Here is a 20792-nt window from a genome sequence, read left to right on the forward strand (position 1 = left end):
AATTTAGAGCTTCAGCACCCAGTTACACCCATGGACCAATTAACCTATTATCCTGTGCATCTTTGGAACGTGGGAGGAAAGACATGCAGTCACAGGGAGAATGTACAAAGTTCAAAGTTCACAGTAAACTTATGATCAAAGTGCATATATGTCACCACATACACCCGTAAGATTCATTTTCTTGTGGGCATACTCAATAAATCCAATAACTATAATAGAATCAATGAAAGACCACAGCAACCAGTGTGCAAATGACAAAATACTGTGCAAATACAGGAAGGAAGAGAAAATAGTAATAATAAATAAATAAGCAATAAACATCAAGAACATGAGATGAGGAGTCCCTTGAAAGTGAGTCCATAGGCTGTAGGAACAGTTCGGTGATGGGGGCAAGTGAAGTTGAGTAAAGTTATCCCCTTGACAGGGACCATGCAGTTATCTTTGACCACAAGTAAATAAAAGTGTGATTGAGGAATGAGTGTGAGTTTTCAGTGTCCAGTTAACCAGCAACGACATATATTTTCAGATACGGTGTCTTCAATTCTAGCTTTTTACATTTTACTCCATTTTGCCTTTGTTATATACTCTCTTCCATAATGCCACAACTGTGGACAACTTTACTTACCTCAACACTGAACTAATTCTACAACCTAGATGTGTCGTATTAAATTTTGTAAAACATTGCATGAATGTCTGCACAGTTCAATTGACAATGTATCTCTTTCTGAGCTCACAGAATGTCTGTAGAAGGTGAACATTGTGGATCTAGTGCTAGCTGATAGAAGCTGGATTCTTTCTTAGTCTCAGGCACCATTAACATGAAAATGTCTTTCAACGACTAAATGTCTGTTGGTCACATTGAGAGCTAAGCTGATGCATTGTTTCTTAGTGCCTGGCAAACTGGTGTGATGGATTCGGGTTTATCATTTGGATGTAAAATTAATGCTCTTCTGATAGTCCAAGGAATGTTGTGTCCAAAGCATTGATGGATTAAAATTAATTAATGAAGAGTGACCATTAAAGTGCCTAATTGATTTCATTAACACTGTGGTATTGAATATGTGTTGTTTGAATGAAAGAAACCAGGCTGAGTTAATTGCATTAGAACAAAAGATCAAAGTTTGTCAGTCTCTGTGTGTCTCTCTACGCTTGTAGATTCATATTTATTGAGGTACCTTACATCAGACTTCAACCAAGAACCAGAAATCTCAATCAGTGCCTGACACCCAGGGGTGGTTTCATGAGTGTCTCAGAATTTGGAGCTCCCCCAACAACAGCAACAACCAAGTGGTAAGGAAGAATCGTGAGCCCTGAAATCTTTGTGAAATCTTTGTGACCTTGTAATTTGTGTGTTTTATTAGTGCAGTTTGCTTTATGGGAACCAGAGTGCCAGAACAGTTTGTGGAGACAGAAGTTGCTAAGGCCTCAGACAAAGTTAGGAATCAAAAGGTTGAGCATGGTGTGACCAGTGTCCTGAGCTGCGTGTATTTCAAAGCAAGACGTATTGTAGGAAAAGCAGAAGACCTCAGGGCATGGATCAACACCTGGAATTATGATGTTGTAGCCATTAGTGAGACTTGGTTGCAGGATGTGTAGGACATGCAGCTCAACATTCCAGGGTTCCATTGTTTTAGATATGACAGAGCAGGAGGGATTAAAGGAGGAGGGGTGGTGTTACTCGTCATGGAAAATGTCACAGCAGTGCTCAGTCAGGACAGACTGGAAAACTCATCTAGTGAGGCGTTATGTGTGGAACTGAGAAGTAAGAAAGATATGACCATGTTAATGGGGCTATATTACAGGCAGTCCAAGGGATTTAGAGGAACAAATTTGCAGAGAGATCACAGACTGTTGCAAGAAACATAAAGTTGTTATAGTAGGTGATTTTAACTTTCCACATATTGACTGGCACTCCCATTGAGTAAAAGTACTAGATGGGACCAAGTTTGTAAAAATTAGTTCAGAAAAGTTTCCTTGATCTGTACATAGAAGTCCCAATGAGAGAGTGTGCAATTCTTGATCTGCTATTGGGGAATGAGACAGGGCAGGTGACAAGGTTTGTGTAGGGGAACACTTTGCATCTTATGATCACAATGCCATTAGTTTCAAAGTAAATGTGCAAAAAGATAGGTCTGGTCCACAGGTTGAGATTCTAAATTGAAGAAAAGGCAATTTTGATGGTACCCAAAAGGATCTGGCCAGTGTGAATTGGAACAGCAACACACATAAAAGTTGCTGGTGAACGCAGCAGGCCAGGCAGCATCTGTAGGAAGAGGTGCAGTCGACGTTTCAGGCCGAGACCCTTCGTCAGTTAGTCCTGACGAAGGGCCTCGGCCTGAAACGTCGACTGCACCTCTTCCTACAGATGCTGCCTGGCCTGCTGCGTTCACCAGCAACTTTTATGTGTGTTGCTTGAATTTCCAACATCTGCAGAATTCCTGTTGTTTGGATTGGAACAGGCTGTTTTTTGGCAAAGGTGTACTTGGTAAGTGGGAAGCCTTCAAAAGTGAAATGCTCAGAGTACAGGTTTTATATGTTCCTGTCAGAATAAAAGGCAAGGATAACAGGTTCATGGAATCTTGGGTTTTCGAGAGATATTGAGGCCCTGGTTAAGGAAAAGAAGAGGTGTATAGTAGGTATGGGCAAGTAGAAACAAATAAGGTGCCTTTAGAGTACAAGAAATGCAAGAAAACACTTAAGAAAGAAATCAGGGGGCTAAAAGAAGGCATGACGTTGTCCAAGCAGACAAGGTGAAGGAGAATCCTAAGGGGATCAGATTTGTTAAGAGCAAACAGATTGCAAGGGACAAAATTGGTCCTCTGGAAGATCAGAATGGTAATCCATGCATGGAGCCAAAAGAGATCAGGGAAGATCTCTTTTTGCATCTGTATTTACTCAGGAGATGTACACAGTCTATAGAAGTGAGGCAAAGCGACATCAACCCCATATAGATTTCAGGGGATGAGGTGTAGATGGTAGGTCATGTCTAACCAATCTTTCTGAGTTTTCTGAGGAAATTACTAGAAACATGGATGAAGGCAAGGCAGGGGATGTTGTCCACTTGGACTTTAGCAAGGCATTTAACAAGGTCCTACATGGGAAGTTGGTCAAGAAGGTTAGGTCGCTTGGGATTCAAGATGAGGTAGTAAATTGGATTAGACATTGGCTTTGTGGGAGAAGCCAGAGAGTGGTAGTAGATGGTTGCCTCTCTGACTGGAGGCCTGTGACTAGTGGAGTGGTGTCACAGGGATCGGTGCTGGGTCCATTGTTTATCATCTCTATCAACGATCTGGATGATAATGTGGTTAACTGGGTCAGCAAGTTTGTGGATTACACCAAGATTGGGGATTTAGTGGACAGTGGAGGAGGCTATCAGGGCTTGCAGGGCTTGCAGAGAGATCTGTATCAGGTGGAAAAATGGGCTGAAAAATGGCAGATGGAATTTAATACAGACAAGGTTTTGCAATTCAGTAGGGCCAACCAGGGTAGGTCTTACACAATGAACAGTAGGGCACTGAGCAGTGTGGGAGAAGAAAGAGATCTGGGAATACAAGTATATAATTCAATGACAGGCAGATAGGGTCAAAAAGAAAGCTTTTGGCATGTTGGCTTTCATAAATCAAAGTATTGCATACAGGAAATGGGATGTTATGTTAAAGTTATATGAGACATTGATGAGACCTGCCTAATTTGGAGTATTGTGTACAGTTTTGGTCACCTACCTACAGGAAAGATGTAAATAAGGTTGAAAGAGTACAAAGAAAATTTACAAGGATGTTGCTGGGACTGGAGGACCTCAGTTATAAGGAAAGATTGAATAGGTTAGGACTTTATTCCTTAGAATGTAGAAGATTGAGAGGAGATTCAATAGAGGTGTACAAAATTATGAGGTGTATAAATAGGGTAAATGCAGGCAGTTTTTTATCTCTGAGTCTGAGGCCACAACCAGATGTCATAGGCTAAGGGTAAAAGGTGAGAAATTTAAGGGGAACATGAGACTTTTAATTTTTATGAACGACCTGGATGTCGGGGTAGGAGGGTGGGTTGGCAAGTTTGCAGACAACACAAAGATTGGTGGTGTTGTAGATAGTGTAGAGGATTGTCGAAGATTGCAGAGAGACATTGATAGGATGCAGAAGTGGACTGAAAAGTGGCAGATGGAGTTCAACCCGGAGAAGTGTGAGGTGGTACACTTTGGAAGGACAAACTCCATGGCAGAGTACAAAGTAAATGGCAGGATACTTGGTAGTGTGGAGGAGCAGAGGGATCTCAGGGTACATGTCCACAGATCCCTGGAAGTTGCCTCACAGGTGGATAGGGTAGTTAAGAAAGCTTATGGGGTATTGGCTTTCATAAGTCGAGGGATAGAGTTTAAGAGTCGCGATGTAATGATGCAGCTCTATAAAACTCCAGTTAGGTCACACTTGGAGTACTGTGTCCAGTTCTGGTCACCTCAATATAGGAAGGATGTGGAAGCATTGGAAAAGGTACAGAGGAGATTTACCAGGATGCTGCCTGGTTTAGAGAGTATGCATTATGATCAGAGATTAAGGGAGCTAGGGCTTTACTCTTTGGAGAGAAGGAGGATGAGAGGAGACATGTTAGAGGTATACAAGATAATAAGAGGAATATATAGAGTGGATAGCCAGCGCCTCTCCCCCAGGGCACCACTGCTCAATACAAGAGGACATGGCTTTAAGGTAAGGGGTGGGAAGTTCAAGGGGGATATTAGAGGAAGATATTTTACTCAGAGAGTAGTTGGTGCGTGGAATGCACTGCCTGAGTCAGTGGTGGAGGCAGATACACTAGTGAAATTTAAGAGACTACTAGACAGGTATATGGAGGAATTTAAGGTGAGGGTTTATATGGGAGGCAGGGTTTGAGGGTCGGCACAACATTGTGGGCCGAAGGGCCTGTACTGTGCTGTACTGTTCTGTGTTCTATGAGGGGAAACTTCTTCACTCACAGGGTCCTGTGAGTGTGGAATAAGCTGCCAGCACGTGGTGCACGCGAGCTTGATTTCAACGTTTAAGAGAAGTTTGACAGGTACATAGTTGGTAGGAGTTTGGAGGGCTATGGTCTCGGTGCGGGTTGATAGGAGTAGGCTGTTTAAATAGTTTGGTACAAACTGGATGGACTGTAGGGCATGTTTCTGTGCTGTACTTTTCTATGACTCTATGATAATAAATTAGGCTTAAGTTACTTTGTTGTTTGTATGCTTATTACCACATCTCCTAGACACTCAAATAGTTTGGGTCTGATCAACCTAGTCCATTTCACTTTGGACTCACTTTTGAGGACTCTACAACTCATGTTCTCAGTTTTATTTTTTTGCACAATTTGTCTTCTGTTGACAAATTGAGATGAGTTATACAGATCTGATTACGTGCATGTGCAGTTCAACTCTTTGAGTGAAAATGCAGAAAGTCTGAAGTTTTTCCTTATCTCCTTCTACCCGAGGCCACGAACTTATCAATCACTCCTGCTGTGGACCACTTTCTGGAGGTCCAAGACACCGACTTCTACAAAGAAGGGATCTGTATGCTCCACGACCGCTGGACTAAGTGTGTACATGTAGGAGGGGACTATGTTGAAAAATAAGTGTGCTAGGTTCTTTAAAACTGACTCCTTCTACCTTAGGCCATGAACTTATCAATCACCCCTCATATATGAAATAAGTCAGTAGCTTGATGTTGTTTTAATTGAATCTTTAACTAAAAGTATGACTATGTCTCTCACGCAATCTACAGTGTACGACACTCCTATCTGGCCGATCAACCCTGATCTAGGACATAGTTTTCCAAGAAAGGGTGCAATCAAAATGAAAGCATGCCCTGTCTGAACAGATCAAAAGATAATCTGGTGCTCAGTGCATGTTCCCATATTCTGAACTGTGCGAGTAATTTGAGTACCTGTGTGGAATTTGAAGGTATCTATTCAGCAGAGCCGAGAGTGCTGCTGAAATTCCATGTCAGTAATGAGGCTACTGCAGTGAGTTAAGAGCTTAATAAATGAACCAATATTTCCTCCTAATAATGTAAGACGAATGAAATAGTGCTGATTAAAGGGATTTCTTGCTCTCGCAGTGCATTGTACACAAAGCTAGACCGAGAGTTAAACACCTGAGTCAACAGCTTTCTTCAGGGGTTTTGATGAGAAAACTTTGTGAAACTGCAGAAAGTTAAGTAAAACATGTATTAGATTCAATACAGAATTGTCACATGCCTGAATATACTAATATTATCAATTATTCTCACGATCAATGTTAATCAACATAGCACACTCATGCAACATTCTATAGCTATGGTATGGGCAAGAGCAAATTTGTTGCATGACAGTAGTTTCATAATGATGAATCATAAACATAATACTTCCTTCCTTCAAATATATGTTCCATGGCCAGACCGTATTTTGGTAAATCGGATCACTTGGCTGTCCTTTTTCTGTCTGCGTACAGGCAGAGGCTAAAGGGAAAAGTTCCAGAGCTTAAGACAACAAAGAGGTGGTCAAGGGAGGCAGAGGGGCAGCTGCAGGAATGCACTATGGTTGCCATGGAATTTATTAAAACAACTGTAGATGAGTGTGCCCCACAAAATCATTCGCAGTCTCCCTCAGTCAGAAGGCCTGGCTGAACCATGAGATCTGCAATCTGCAAAGAGCCAGATCAAAAGCATTCAAGTCTGGTGACCAAGAAAGTTACAAGAGGTCCAGATACGATCTCCAGAAAGCCATCTCATGAGCAAAGTGGCAATTCCGGACGTAGGTGACAACAGAGCTTCCCTTCCAGAAGAGCTCACTGTGTGCTGATCAACTGGCTGGTATGTTCACTGAGATGGTTAACCTCCCACTTTGGCATTCTGAGGTACCCGCCTGCTTTAAACAGGTGGTGCCCAAGAAGAGTGTGGTGGTCTACCTCAATGACTACCACCCAGTAACTCTTTCATCCAGTGTGATGAAGTGTTTTGAGAGGTTGGTGATGAAACATATTAAATCCTGCCTGAGAAGCGACTTGGATCTGCTCCAATTTGTCTACTAGAGCAACAGGTCAACAGCAGATGCCACCTCATTGGCTCTTCACTCAACCCTGGAACATCTGGACAGCAAAGATGCAAACATCAGGGTGCTCCTTATTGACTACAGCTCAGCATTCAATGCCATCATTCCCTCAAAACTAATCAATAAGCTCGAAGACCTTGGCCTCAGTACCCCCTTGTGCAATTGGATCCTGGATTTCCTCACCTGCAGACCCCAGTCAGTTCTGATTGGCAACAACGTCTCCTCCACAATCTCCATCAGCACAGGTTCACCACAAGGCTGTGTGCTTAGCTCCATGATCTACTCACTTTACACTTATGACTGTGTGGCTAAGCACAGCTCCAATGTCATATTTAAGTTTGCTGACAACACCACTGTCGTAGGCTGAATCAAACGTGGTGATGAATCAGCATATAGGAAGGAGACTGAAAATCTGGCTGAATGGTACAACAATAACAACATCTTGACGTCAGCAAGACCAAGGAGCTAATTATTGACTTCAGGAGGAGAAAACAAGAGATCCATGAGCCAGTCCTCATCAGAGGATCAGAGATAGAGATGATTAGCAACTTTAAATTGCTAGATGTTATTATTTCAGGCAACCTGTCGTAGGCCCAGTACATAAGTGCCAATATGAAGAAAGCACAGCAGTGCCTCTACTTCCTTAGGAGATTGCGGACACTCGGCATGACATCTAAAACTTTGACAAACTTTTGCAGATGTGTCACAAAAAAATCCCCTCCTCATACAGTTGAGTTCAATGACAAGGAGCCCATCTGGAAGGAGATCCAGTAAGTAGTTAGGGCAGCCAGAGCTAGTTCTGCCCCTGGTCCCAATGGAGTACAAGCACTGCCCTAAGCTCCTTAGGGTTATCTGACATAGGGGAAAGGGTGCAGACCAATGGAGGTGTACAGAGCAAGTCTGGATCCCCAAAGTGGACAACTCCAAAATATAGATCCACCTCACTGCTCAGTGGGGAAGAGAAGGTACTTTTCAGTATGGTTTCCTGTTGCCTGACTGAGCTCCTCCTTGAAAATGGCTACATGGATACATCTGTACAGAAAGGAGGGATTTCCAGACTGCCAGATGACCCAAAACACATAGGTGCAGTTTCCCAGTTGACCAGGGAAGCTTGAAAAGGAAAAGGAGACCGAGTTGTACTATGACTAGACCTTGCCAACGCGTATGGGTCATTACCACATAAGCTGGTGGAGATTGTGCTGAACCGAGAAAGATAAAGGACCTCATCCTGGACCACTACAGGAACTTCAGGTTGAGAGTCTCCTCAGGAATGACCACATAAGGCTGGCACCGTCTCAAGAAGAGTATTATAGCTGGTGGCACAAACATTGATTTCTCTAACTTCCGTTAATGCCCCACCTCCCTCTCTTACCCCATCCCTAATTTATTATTTATTTGTTTATTTATTTATTCTCTCTTTCCCACTCACAATAACTCCTTGCCTGTTCTCCATCTTCCTCTGGTGCTCCCCTCTCCCTTTCTTTCTTCCAAGGCCTTCCATCCCATGATACTCCCCCTTCTCCAGCCTTGTAACCCTTTTGCCAATCAACTTCCCAGCTCTTAGTTCCATCCCTCCCCCTCCTGTCTTCTCCTATCATTTTGGATCTCCCCCTTCCCTCCCACTTTCAAATCTCCTACTATCTCTTCTTTCAGTTAGTCCTGATGAAGGGTCTCAGCCCGAAACGTCGACTGTACCGCTTCCTAGAGATGCTGCCTGGCCTTCTGCGTTCCACCAGCATTTTGTGTGTATTGCTTATTATAACTGGGTGTACAATCTCAGTAAAAATCTTCTTGGTTAAGGAAGCTGAATTGGAGTGAAAAGGCTCTCTAACTAAAACGGGCATGTGACAGTCCCCAATTAGAGCCTTCATGGATAACCTCACGGTGACAACTACATCATTTCCAGACGACTGATGGATCCTCCAGAGCTAGAGAGGTTCACCACATAAGCAAGGATAAGCTTTAAGCCAGAGAAATCCAGGTGTCTTGTGTTTAAAAAAAACAGACTCACGGACAAGTTCTGTTTCTCCTTGAATGGTATTACTATTCCATTCGTCTCTGAGAAACTAGTCAAGGGCCTGGGGAAGATCTTTCATATAATCATATAACCATATAACTGCATTTTACTGCAGCCTAAGAGATGGAGCTACCATCCGGAAGGCCACTAAGGAGTTAGGAGATAAATCACAAACACGAGAAAATTTGCAGATGCTGGAAATCGAAGCAACACACACAAAGTGCTGGAGAAACTCAGCAGGCCAGGCAGCATCTATGGAAAAGTGGACAGTCAACACTTCAGGCCGAGATCCTTCAGCAGAACCCTTCAGTCTTGCTGAAGGGACTTGACCTGAAACATCAACTGTACTCTTTTCCATAAATGCTGCCTGGCCTGCTGAGTTCTTCCAGCATTTTGTGTGTGTTGCAAGGAGTTCAAAGTTTGGCCACCAGTGTGGACAAGACAGACCTACCTGGCAAGTTCAAGGCCTGGATCTACCAGCATGGCATCCTCCCCGAATCTTCTGGCCCATGCTGGTATATGAAGTACCCATGTCAATAGTTGAGGCTCTTGAAAGAAAGGGCAAGGGCTTCCCTTGAAGATGGCTGGGCCTCCCACATAGCCTGAGCAACATTGTTCTATACGGGAAGAGAAATAAACTGCAGCTCACCTTCAGCTGCCTGAATGAGGAGGTCATGGTTTCCCATATAAGAGACTTCCTGCTGTACAGAGATTCCAGAGACCCCAAAGTCTCATCAGCTGGCATTGAAGTCCAAGACAGGCAGGAAATGGAAGGCCAAGGACGCAGTGGAGATGGCTGAGTCACATCTGAGGCACAGAGATCTGGTAAGGACAACTAGGGCTGTGGAGTTTCCCTTCAACCTGCTTCAACAGGGTCCAGGGCAGGGACAGATGCAATCTTGTCCAGGAAGAGGTGTGAGGAGCTGTTGAGATGGTGCATACCACCAGGATGGTAGAAATGAGGCAGCAGGGAGCTTGGACAAGGTGGGAGGGTGCGATGAAGTGGAAGATCTACTGGTCCAACATCTGGGCAGGCAGAAGCCCAGCACATCAAGTTCATGACCAGGCTGTGTACAATGTCCTGCCTAGTCCAGCGAAATTTCTTGCTTGGGACAAAAGCAAGGCACCATCATGTCCTCCCTGCCTTGGTAGAGGGACATCTTCAGCAGCTGCCCAAAAGCTCTAGGAGAAGGCCACTACTTCTGGTGCCATAACCAGGTGCTGAAGGCAGAGGCAGAAAGTATCTCCTCAGCCATTAGCAACAGTAGGCACCTCAGCCAACCCAGAAAGCCCATAGTCTTTGTCAAAGCTGGAGCCCAACCACAACCTTGGTTCAGATCACCAGCAGGCTTGCTCACCACAGTGCCTGACTGGCAATCTTGTTCCCTGACTTCACCGCATCATCATCATCATCATCATCATCGAGGCCTGACATGGTCACTCTGTCAGAAACCTCAAAGCAGCTGGTCATTGTAGAACTGATAGTGCCTTGGGAAGACTGGATTGAGGAGGCATTTGACCATGAGAAAGCCAAATACTAGCAGCTGGTAGAGCAGTGCCAGAGACTGGGGTGGAGGGCACGATGTGAGCCTATAGAGGTGGGGTGTAGAGGTTTTACTGGCTGCTCACTTTGCAGAACCTACTCCCTCCTTGGCATTACAGGGGCTACAAAGAAAAGAGCCATCAGGACCATCACAGAGACTGCTGAATGAGCCTTCAGATGGCCACAGATCAAGAGGTGAGGCCCATGGACCAGAGCTGCTGGGACACAGGCCAGGGCCTGAGCACCCCTGGCTGGGCCATCTGGGTGAGTGTCTGATGTTGAAAGAGCCAAAACACCCAATGAGCCCAGGCCAGATCACTGATGATATGTTCCAGCACATCCTAGGATCATCAATTTATTATTATTGTTTCTTTTTTTTGTATTTGCAGTTTGTTGTCTTCTGCACTCTGGTTGATTGCCTATGTTGGACGGTCTTTCACTGATTCTGTTATGGTTATTATTCTGTAGATTTCTGAGTATGCCCACAAGTAAATGAATCTCAGTGTGGTATATGGAGACATGTAGGTACTTTGATAATAAACTTTACTTTGAACTTTGAATTTACTAAATGTTTACCAATATTAAGAAAGCTTAAGATTCACAGATACTACTGTGTCAAAGGCAAATAAAGAGTGGATAGAGATTGATGTCTTTCTACCGTGTTTGCAAGCCTGTTATTGGTCAGTTTCTTTGGACATTGCTGTGACACTCTAGGTGTTTGACACTCCAAATACCTTCAAGTTTCAGTTGTGCAAGATGTTGGTGAGGCTGCATTTGGAATATTGTGTTCAGTTTTGGTCACCCTGCTATAGGAAAGATGCAATTAAACTAGAAAGAGTGCATAGAGATTCATGAGGATGCTGCTAGAATTCAAGGAGCTGAGTTATGGAGGGAGATTGAACATTGGTGTGTAAGGTAATGAGGATGATCTTATAGATATGTATAAAGTCATGAGGGGCCCAGGTATGGTGAGTGGACAGCCTTTTTTCCAGGGCTATGGAATCGATAGCTCGAAGACATAGGTGTAAGGTGAGGGGAGAGATTTAATAGGAACCTAAAGGGCAACTTTTCCTCTCAGAGGGTGGTTCCACAAATAGAATCTGCTGCCAGAGGAAGTGATTGAGATAGGTGCATTAACAACATTTAGAAGACACTCGGACAGGTAGATGGGTAGGAAAGGTTCAGAAGGGTTTGACCAAATGTCGGTAAATGATGGCATGGTAGCATAGTGGTTTGCATAATGCTGTTACAGCACCAGTGACCTAGAAGTCAGAAGCATGACGAGACTTGTGAGCTGCCCTCAGCACATCCTTGAACTGTGTTGGCCATTGACACAAGCAACACATTTCACTGTATGTTTTGATATGCATGTGACACATAAAACTACTCTTTATAAATCTTTTAAAAATGGGATTAGCTTAGTTGGGAATCTCGGTCAGCATGGACTAGTTGGACCGAAGGGCTTGATCCATGCTGCATGACTCCGTGACTTTAAGTTGCAGAATCCTACAGGAAAAACTGTGGCAGCTTCTCAAGGCCATTTTGTTGGCTTCATGCTTCTGAATACATCAGTTGCTCTTGACCATTGGTGAAGTCATAATAGTGCAGCAATGGTAGGAAAGTGAATAGTTACATTGATGAATGGACTGTTGATTTGCTTTGGATAATGTTGAGCTTTTTATTTTATCTTATTTTTATTTATCTTATTTAGAGATAGAGCACGGTAACAGGCCCTTCCAGCCCAGTGAGCCCACACTGCCCAATCACACCCGTGTGACCAATTAACCCACTAACTCATACGTCTTTGAAATGCGGGAGGAAACCAGAGCACCCGGAGGAACCCATGATGTCACGTGGAGAACCTAGACTCCTTACAGACAGCGGCGGGAATTGAACCCGAGTTACCAGTGCTGAAATAGCGTTACACTAGCCACTACACCACCATGCTGTGCCTTCTTAAGAATTGTTAGAGCTGAAAACATCCAACCAAGTGGAGATTATTCCATCATGCTCCTGACAGAGAAAGATAACTCATTAGGCATTGGGACATGAAGTGATGATTTGCATCTGACCTTTTCTTGCAACCAGAAGATTTGTGTAGCTGGTCTGCCTAAGATTCTGGTCAAAGGCGGCTCTCCTCAAATAGCAATAGCAATCCATTCAATTTTGATGACGGTGGAAAAGATCAAGGTGAGATGTTTAGATTCTTAACTTTGGGTGTGTTCGTTTCTGGTGTTTCTCTGTCTCAAATCTTTAGATCATATCTGCATTACCACCTTGCAGCCCAGGACTGAACGCTGCCGAGACATGCGGGGGTCTTTCATTATCTCAGGAGTTCCAAGTAGAACCCAAGAGGAACGATCCATGCCATGAATCTGACTTTTTAAAAGAAGAAGCAGCTAAAGATAGCTGAGTGTTGTCACTGCTCTAAGCAACACCTACAATAGTGTTTAACCTAAGACAATTTGTGATGAAGGGTCTCAGCCCAAAATGTTAACTGTTTCTTTCAAAGTTCAAAGCTCAAATACATTTATTATCAAACTACATATAGATCACCACAGACTAACAAATTTTATATGTGTCAGTGACAATAAACCTGATTCTGATTCTGAAATGAGGAGGCTCTGCTATGCTCGAGAAGACCCTGCAGTATTTGCAGAATCTCTTATGCTTAGAAAGAAATGTTACTCAGATTCCCCTTTCTTGACTCTAATCTGATGTCAATGTTTTTTTTCATCTCAGTCCAAACCAGCACTTTGAGTAAACCTACGTCACAGGTCACCAGCATCAGCAGTCACCTGCATTTCAGGAATCTGGCTCAACTTACCTTCAAATGAACACTACGTACACCAGAGTGGGCAGATGAGTCAGACCCAAGAATCATTAGATGTTGGAAGTACATTTCTGCAGACCCACAGTGCAAACTGAAGGTTGAGATGGGCTGCTTATAACAAATCAGTGAATGCTGAGTAATGACGGCATTTTCTGAATCTGAGGTCTTTGGACTAAGTAGGTGAAGGATTCCAAAAATCACTGGTTGTAGCACATGAGTCAGATGTTCTGGACTTCTGCACACACCCACTGCAGATCAAGTTCAAGATTAAGTTCTTGTCAGAGGCATACATTCCCAGGGCATTAATGCCCTGGAAATTAGGTATTGCAACAGCAACACAGAATACTACGAACATAACAAACACTAGGCCTCAGGCCATGGGCTTACCTGTTGCAGTAGTCGAAGATGGGATACGCCAGATGCCATGTGCACAGCATTCACTCGAGATCGTGGGCTGGTTCCTCCATTGGTGCTGCTCTCCGGTGTTCGCTCTGTAGCAGACAAACTGGACTGTTGAGAACTGCTTATTCTTGCTGACAATACCCATACACCATCAATTTACAGGACATCAGTCAGCAACTTGGGCTATATATATTTCTTTTGTGTGACTGTATTTTACTGATATCTTATTTTTATCTTATATCTTATATTTGATATCATAGCAAATATCGCTATGATGATTGCACATTCTAGTATCAATTGTTTGGCGACAATAAAGTATAAAGTATTTTGGCCTCGTGCCAAATATGACTGTTCGTACTGTCTTTTGCACCTTGGCCTGGAGGAACACTCTTTTGTTTGGCTATATTCATGTATGGTTGAATGATAATTAAACTTGAACTTGCAAAATTACATAAACTTAATTTAACATAAATTATGTGTAACTAATACAACAAAATAAATAAATATAAATATAACAATGTTGGTGCAAGTTAATGGGAAATTAGATTTAGGGGTTTTTCAGGAACATGTTAGCTTGAGGTGAGGGTCTTTACACCCCAGTACTTCTTGCCTGATAGCAGCATCGAAAAGTGGGCATTGACTGGATGGTAGGTGTCCTTGATGATGGTGAATTTTTTATAACTGCACTAGGCATCACTGAAACCTGCAAAAGATGGCTAAAGAAGGGAGCTTTCCTTCTTGTTGTGACCAGATAGGAGGGTTACACACTGCCTTTGCACTCCAAATGGATGATTTTAAATCTCCCAGCTGCCATGGACAGGTTTGATTGTATGGATTTAAGACTGGCACCTGCACATGACGCTCCTTTGATCGACATCTTCTGGATAGATCATGAAACCATCTTTTACACTTCTTTACTGTCTTTCACCTTTGTTTCTCATCTTGAAGGTGACTTTAGAACTGTTGGAGCCCATGTTTTGCTGATTGGAGATCTTTTGGGTGTTACAGCGCTCTGCAGTCTCTGAGCAGATTCTGGGTGGCATAGGTAGTGTGAACAAAGCTCGTGACTAGAAGGCTGCAGGATGGCACGCAAGCCAACGTTTGACCCCATTTTGCCGATTAAAGCTTCCATTGTTCACCGATTAAAGCAACAAGGGATATTGAAACGTGTGGAAGTTTGGAGATTGCTTGGGTGTTCCCACCCTCTGCGGTCTCTCAGAGGATTCCAGGACGCAGACATAGCATGCACGAACCTCGTAGCGGGCACGCTGCAGGACAGGGTGCAAGCCAATGTTTGGCTCCATTTCACTGATTAAAGCTCCCATTGTTCGTAGAATAAAGCAATGAGGGAGATTGAGGAATTGAAGCGAGTGCAGAGGGTGAGGGCCTGCTGCCTGTCCTTGATCAGTTGCCATATACCAGAGAGGGAAAAGTCAGCCGCTGGGTCCAGAGAGTATTCCCCAGGTCCTTCTGCATCTTGCATATGAACTTTCAAAGAGAGACACTTCTTTCAGTCTTATGGTTTTTATATTCTGTTTTCTCGTTTTCTCGATATTCTTGGTTTTTTTTGTGCGGGGAGGGAGATTTGGGGGTCGAAGTGTCTGGTCCGTTTTGTTTGCTTTTTTTCTGCAGAGAGGGGGATGGGGAGGCCACTATGCCTCATCTGTTTATCTGTTTTTTTTGTGCAGGAAGAATGATCTGTGTGGAGGGGGGGGGGGTGGGGGGAGTCGATGTTCCTGATCCATTCTATTCGTTTGTTTTCATGCGGGAATAGGGATTTAAGGGTCGATGTGTCTCATCCATTTTCTTTGGGGTTTTTTTGTGCAGGAAAAGGGTTTTTGGGAGCATGTCAACATGCCTCAGCTGTCCTATTCAGTTTTTTTGTGCAGAAAGAGGGATTTGAGGAGGTCAGTTTGCCTGATCTGTTTTATCCAGGAGTCTTCTGCGCTGTAAGTGGGATCTTAGTTGTATCGATGTGGCTGATCAGTTCTGTTTGTTTTTTGTGCGAGAGAAGGGATTTTAGGTGTTGATGTGCCTGATCCATTCTGTTTCGTTTGTTTATCTTGTGCGAGAGGAGGGATCGGGGGCGGGGGGGTGGGGTCGATGTGCCTAATCCATTTTGTTCTTTTTTTTGGGTGCAGGAGGAGGAATTTAGGGGTCAATGTACTTGATCTGATTGACTTGGTTTTTCTCTGGAGGGGGGATTTGGGGGTCGATGCACCGTCCTCCTCCAGTGCTGCCAGTGTGGAGTTTGTATGTGACAGTGTGGGTTTCCCCTGGGTACTCCAGTTTCCCCCCATGTCCCAAAGATGTCAGAAACAAAATCAGAATCAGGATGAATATTACTGACATATGTTGTGAAATTTGTTGTTTTGCAGTAGCAGTACGTTGAAATACATAATAATAAAAGCTATAAATTACAATCAGAAATATATATATGTAAAGTCATAGGGAAAGAAGCTGTTTCTGAAATATTAAGTGTGTCTTCAGGCTCCTGTAGCCCCTCCTTGATGGAGCAATGAGAAGAGAGCATGTCCTGAGTGAGGAGGGTCTTATAGATCCTCCTTTTTGAGGCATCACCTATTGAAGGTGTCCTCGAACCTGGAAAGGCTCATGCCCATGATGGTGTTGGCTGAGTTTACAACTTTCTGCAGCTTTTTCCGATCCCCTGTATTGCCCCCCACCATACCAGACGGTGATGCAACCATTTATGCAGGCTGGTAAGTTGATTGGTGGCTGTAAATTGCTCCTCATGTAGGTGGTCTGATCTTTTAAACTGATGGGGATGTGAGGACAACAATAAAAGAAGGATTAGAGAAACAGTGAGTTTGATGCTACACATATTCTCAGTTGATCAAAGAGTCTATTTCACCTTGTACAGCTCTATGACTCTGTGATTCTATGGCTGTCTCATGGGGACAAACAGGACACAGAACTTTTATATATCCTGTTTGTCCAGCACAAACATTGACAAAGCATTACTTCATTAAATTATTTATGAGCTTTTACCACTGAATGAACTTTCTTTATTTTCTTTAAGGTGTGAAAGTACACACCGTAAGTTTCCTTTAATGCTATTGAGGGCAGTCTCCACGGCACGCTGAGATCAAATTTCCCTCCCTCTTCTTCTCCTCCTCCTCTTCTCTCTTCACATCACACCCTCTCTTTATCTTCTCAGCCTGCAAAATGCTTATCCAATTCTGCTTCACCAAGAGATGTTTTCTTGAAGATACACCTGATTGTATTGTGCAAAATGTTTGTCCCTGGTGGCACTGGTGACCTGTTGCATTCCTCCATTAGATTGCATCCATTTACTCTATTAGATACACCTGTACACCAACTCATTACTGCAAATATCTAATCAGCCAATCAAGTGGCAGCAACTCAATGCATAAAAGCATGCAGACATGGTCAAGTGATTCAGTTATTGTTCAGATCAAACATTAGAACGGAGGAGAAATGTGATCTAAGTGACTTTCACTGTGGAATGACTGTTGGTGCCACATAGGGTGGTTTGATTATCTCAGAAACTGCTGACCTCCTGCGATTTTTATGCACAGCAGTCTCTAGAGTTTACAGAGAATGGTGCAAAAAATGAAAAAATCCAGTGAGCGTCAGTTCTGTGGGTGAAAACACCTGGTTAATGAGAGCGGTCAGAGGAGAATGGCCAGACTGGTTCAAGCTGACAGGAAGGTGACAGTAACTCAAATCACCACATGTTACAACAGTGGTGTGCAGAAGAGCATCTCTGAATGCACAACATGTCGAACCTTGAAGTGGATGGGCTACAGCAGCAGAAGACCACGAACATACAGAAGTATACTCAGTGGCCATTCTATTAGGTATCTCCTGTACCTAATAAAGTAGTCACCGAGTGTATAATGATTCCCTTCTGTTAGGTAATTTATAACTCAGCAGCAACTACTTCTTGCAGTGAAATATAAGTTGCTGGTCTCTCAGTTTTAATGTGCAGAAGTGCAACTTTTGGGTATGTTATTGCTGAAAGCTAAATGCAAACAATGGGGAGAAACTTCAATTACATTAAACAACTATGTTTGGGCTCCAAAACCAAGAAATATATGTTTACTATTGAATAATTGGAAAAAGTGCTAAAGTATTAAAACAAAAATCTTGAAAAATATATGCAGTTGAAATGCAATCAAAACATGATTAAGGGATGAGACAATATAAGGTGTCATGGCAGCACGGTAGCGTAGCAGCTAGCTAACTCTATAGTGCCACCAATTGGGGTTCAATTCCTGCCACTGTCTGTAACAAATCTGTACATTCTCCCTGTGACCATGTGGGTTTCCTCCAGGGTGCTCTGGTTTCCTTCCATGTTCCAAAGACGTACAGATTAGAGTTAGTAAATTGTGGGCATGCTGTGCTGGTGCTGGAAGCATGGTCGTTACCAGAAACGGCACATTTCACTGTGTGGGTTGAAGTGCAGATGACAAATACAGCTAATCTTTTAAATCCTTAAAAGAAATGCAGAATTCATTTTTAATTTCAGAATCAGAATCGTTGACGTCATGAAATTTGTTTTGTGGCAATAGTATAATGCAAGACATTAAAATCAATATAAGTTACATAAATAAATATATAGTGCAAAAAAGAAATAATAAATTAGTGTTCATGGGAGTCCTGATGCAGGGTTTTGACCTGAAACATTGACACTTGCTCTTTTCTCACTGATGCTGCTGACCCATTGAGTTCCTCCAGCAGTTTGCATCCATTCACTGTATCTTATGTTAATTTTAATCTGCAGGCAGCAGTAATTCCTTTGACTAAAGAACAAAAGGGAGGAATTGGGAACCCGATTAATGTCTGAACCCTCCTCTTAAATCTCTGCACATTGATGACTGTGTAAGACCTGAGTGAAATTACTTTTGGCAAGCTTTGATCAACTGTCACCAGGTGAGTCTTTAAGGGAGATTATGCTTCACAATTCAATGAATTGACAAGTTTACAAGAAAAACATTCTGAAGGGGAAAATGGAATTATGCTTTAGTGCATTTAAGAACACACCCCGTGGACAATATGGCAGTTATAAAGAATTGTGGGTGTACAGGTTATTTGTGTAAATGGATGCATAATTATTTGAAAATCCTGTCTTGCATCTCTGCAATTTTGATTTCCTTCTAGTACAACTGGAGGCAATAACTCATTATGTATTAACATAATGCTGACAGGCATAATGCAAGGCTGACAGTAGTAGGGAAAGTTGAGTGATGGGAGTTATTAAGAGGTAAAAGACAGAAACATAAGTCAGGTACAGTCATCTGGGATCAAGTGAATCCCTGGAGAGGTATAAGGGATGTAGAAGTGTACTCAGGAAGGAAACCAGGAAGGACAAAGGTGGGGTATGAGATGCCTTTGGCAGAGAAGACTGAAGAAGATCTAGAGAGATTCTAGAAAAATGTAAAAGGAAAAGTGAGTAACTGGAGAGAGAACAGGGCCCTTCAAAAACCAAAGGTAACACTGTCTGGAACATCTCACACAAAATGCTGGAGAAACTCAGCATATCAAGCAGCATCTATGGAGGGGAACAAATAGTTGACATTTCAGGCTGAGATCCTTCATCAGGACTTGCCCAAAATATTGACTGTTTATTCCTCTCCATAGATGCTGCTTGCCCCTCTGAATTCCTCCAGCATTTTGTGTGAGTTGCTCTGGATTTCCAGCATGTCTAAAATCTCTTGTGTTTATATTTCGTGTGGAGCTGCAGAGATGGCAAGACCCTATATGAATATGCCTCCTCTGTTTTACTAGCAAAATCATGACCATTCTGATCACTATGAACTAAATAATACTTTGGTTTTTATGCTCCAATTTTGTTTTTCTTGTAAAAGTTGTGTATAATTTATGTTTAGCTTATATTTCTCTTGTGAATGCTGCTTATAAGTCTATTAAATGATCTACCTCATTACGACCAATGACTTGTGTACAAAGCTATTAAAGAAAAGCTTAAATGAGGTATGTATGGGGATAGTAGGGGACTGAAATGGATAAAGTTTTGCCAGCAGTAAGTTCTAGCTGTGGTAAACCTTTGATCAGTGAGTGAGCATCAATAAAAATATCAAAGAATGTTTTAACTATATTTACAGTATTACAGTGAAAAAGTACAAACCATTGCATTGTCTATGGTTATAAACTGTCAGGAAATCACAATGTACAACCATAAGGTGAATCAAGTCAAGACTGCACTCAGCCACTGTTGTAATGTAGGAATGGCAGAACAGGCTTGATGGGCCAAATGGCCTAATTCTGCTCCTATGACTTATGGTCTTATTGAAAAACGACAATTGGTTTGTGTCTAGCAAGATTCCTGAGAAAGTGATTAGAAATAAAATGACACGTTGCTTTAGGAAAAACAAGGAACCAAGGAAAACTCGGAGCTACCTCTACCAATAGGACTCACTAGGTAATTTTGGAGTATAATTATGTGCACTGTAGCACACCAAATATGTTTTTTTTCTCTCTGAGCAAGTACTAAGTTCAAAGTAGATGTATTATCAAAGTACATATATGCCACCATATACTACTGAGCTTCATTTTCTTGCAGGCATTCATAATAGAACAAAGAAATACAACGAAACACTGCACACATAGACTGACATACAATCAATGTGCAAAATAAGACAAACTGCAAATACAAGAAAGAAATAAATAAATAAATACAGTATCCAGAACACGATTTGTAGAATCCTTAAAGTGTCACCCTGCAGTGCATTACAAGGCTGACAGAAAATGGATGCCACACAACAGAACTAGGGAGTGAGTGATTTGAAGCGATGTTTCTCTCCTGTTATCAAACTTGTGGTTCCACTAACGAAAAGATGGATTTGTATTTACATGCTGCTTTTTTCCTGATGTTAAATCAAGCTCCCATCATCTCTTTCAAATGCTACCCATTCTTAGAACATAAAACATCACAGCAC

This window comes from Mobula birostris, chromosome 20, assembly GCF_030028105.1.
Source record: "Mobula birostris isolate sMobBir1 chromosome 20, sMobBir1.hap1, whole genome shotgun sequence".
In the NCBI taxonomy this organism is placed as follows: Eukaryota; Metazoa; Chordata; class Chondrichthyes; order Myliobatiformes; family Myliobatidae; genus Mobula; species Mobula birostris.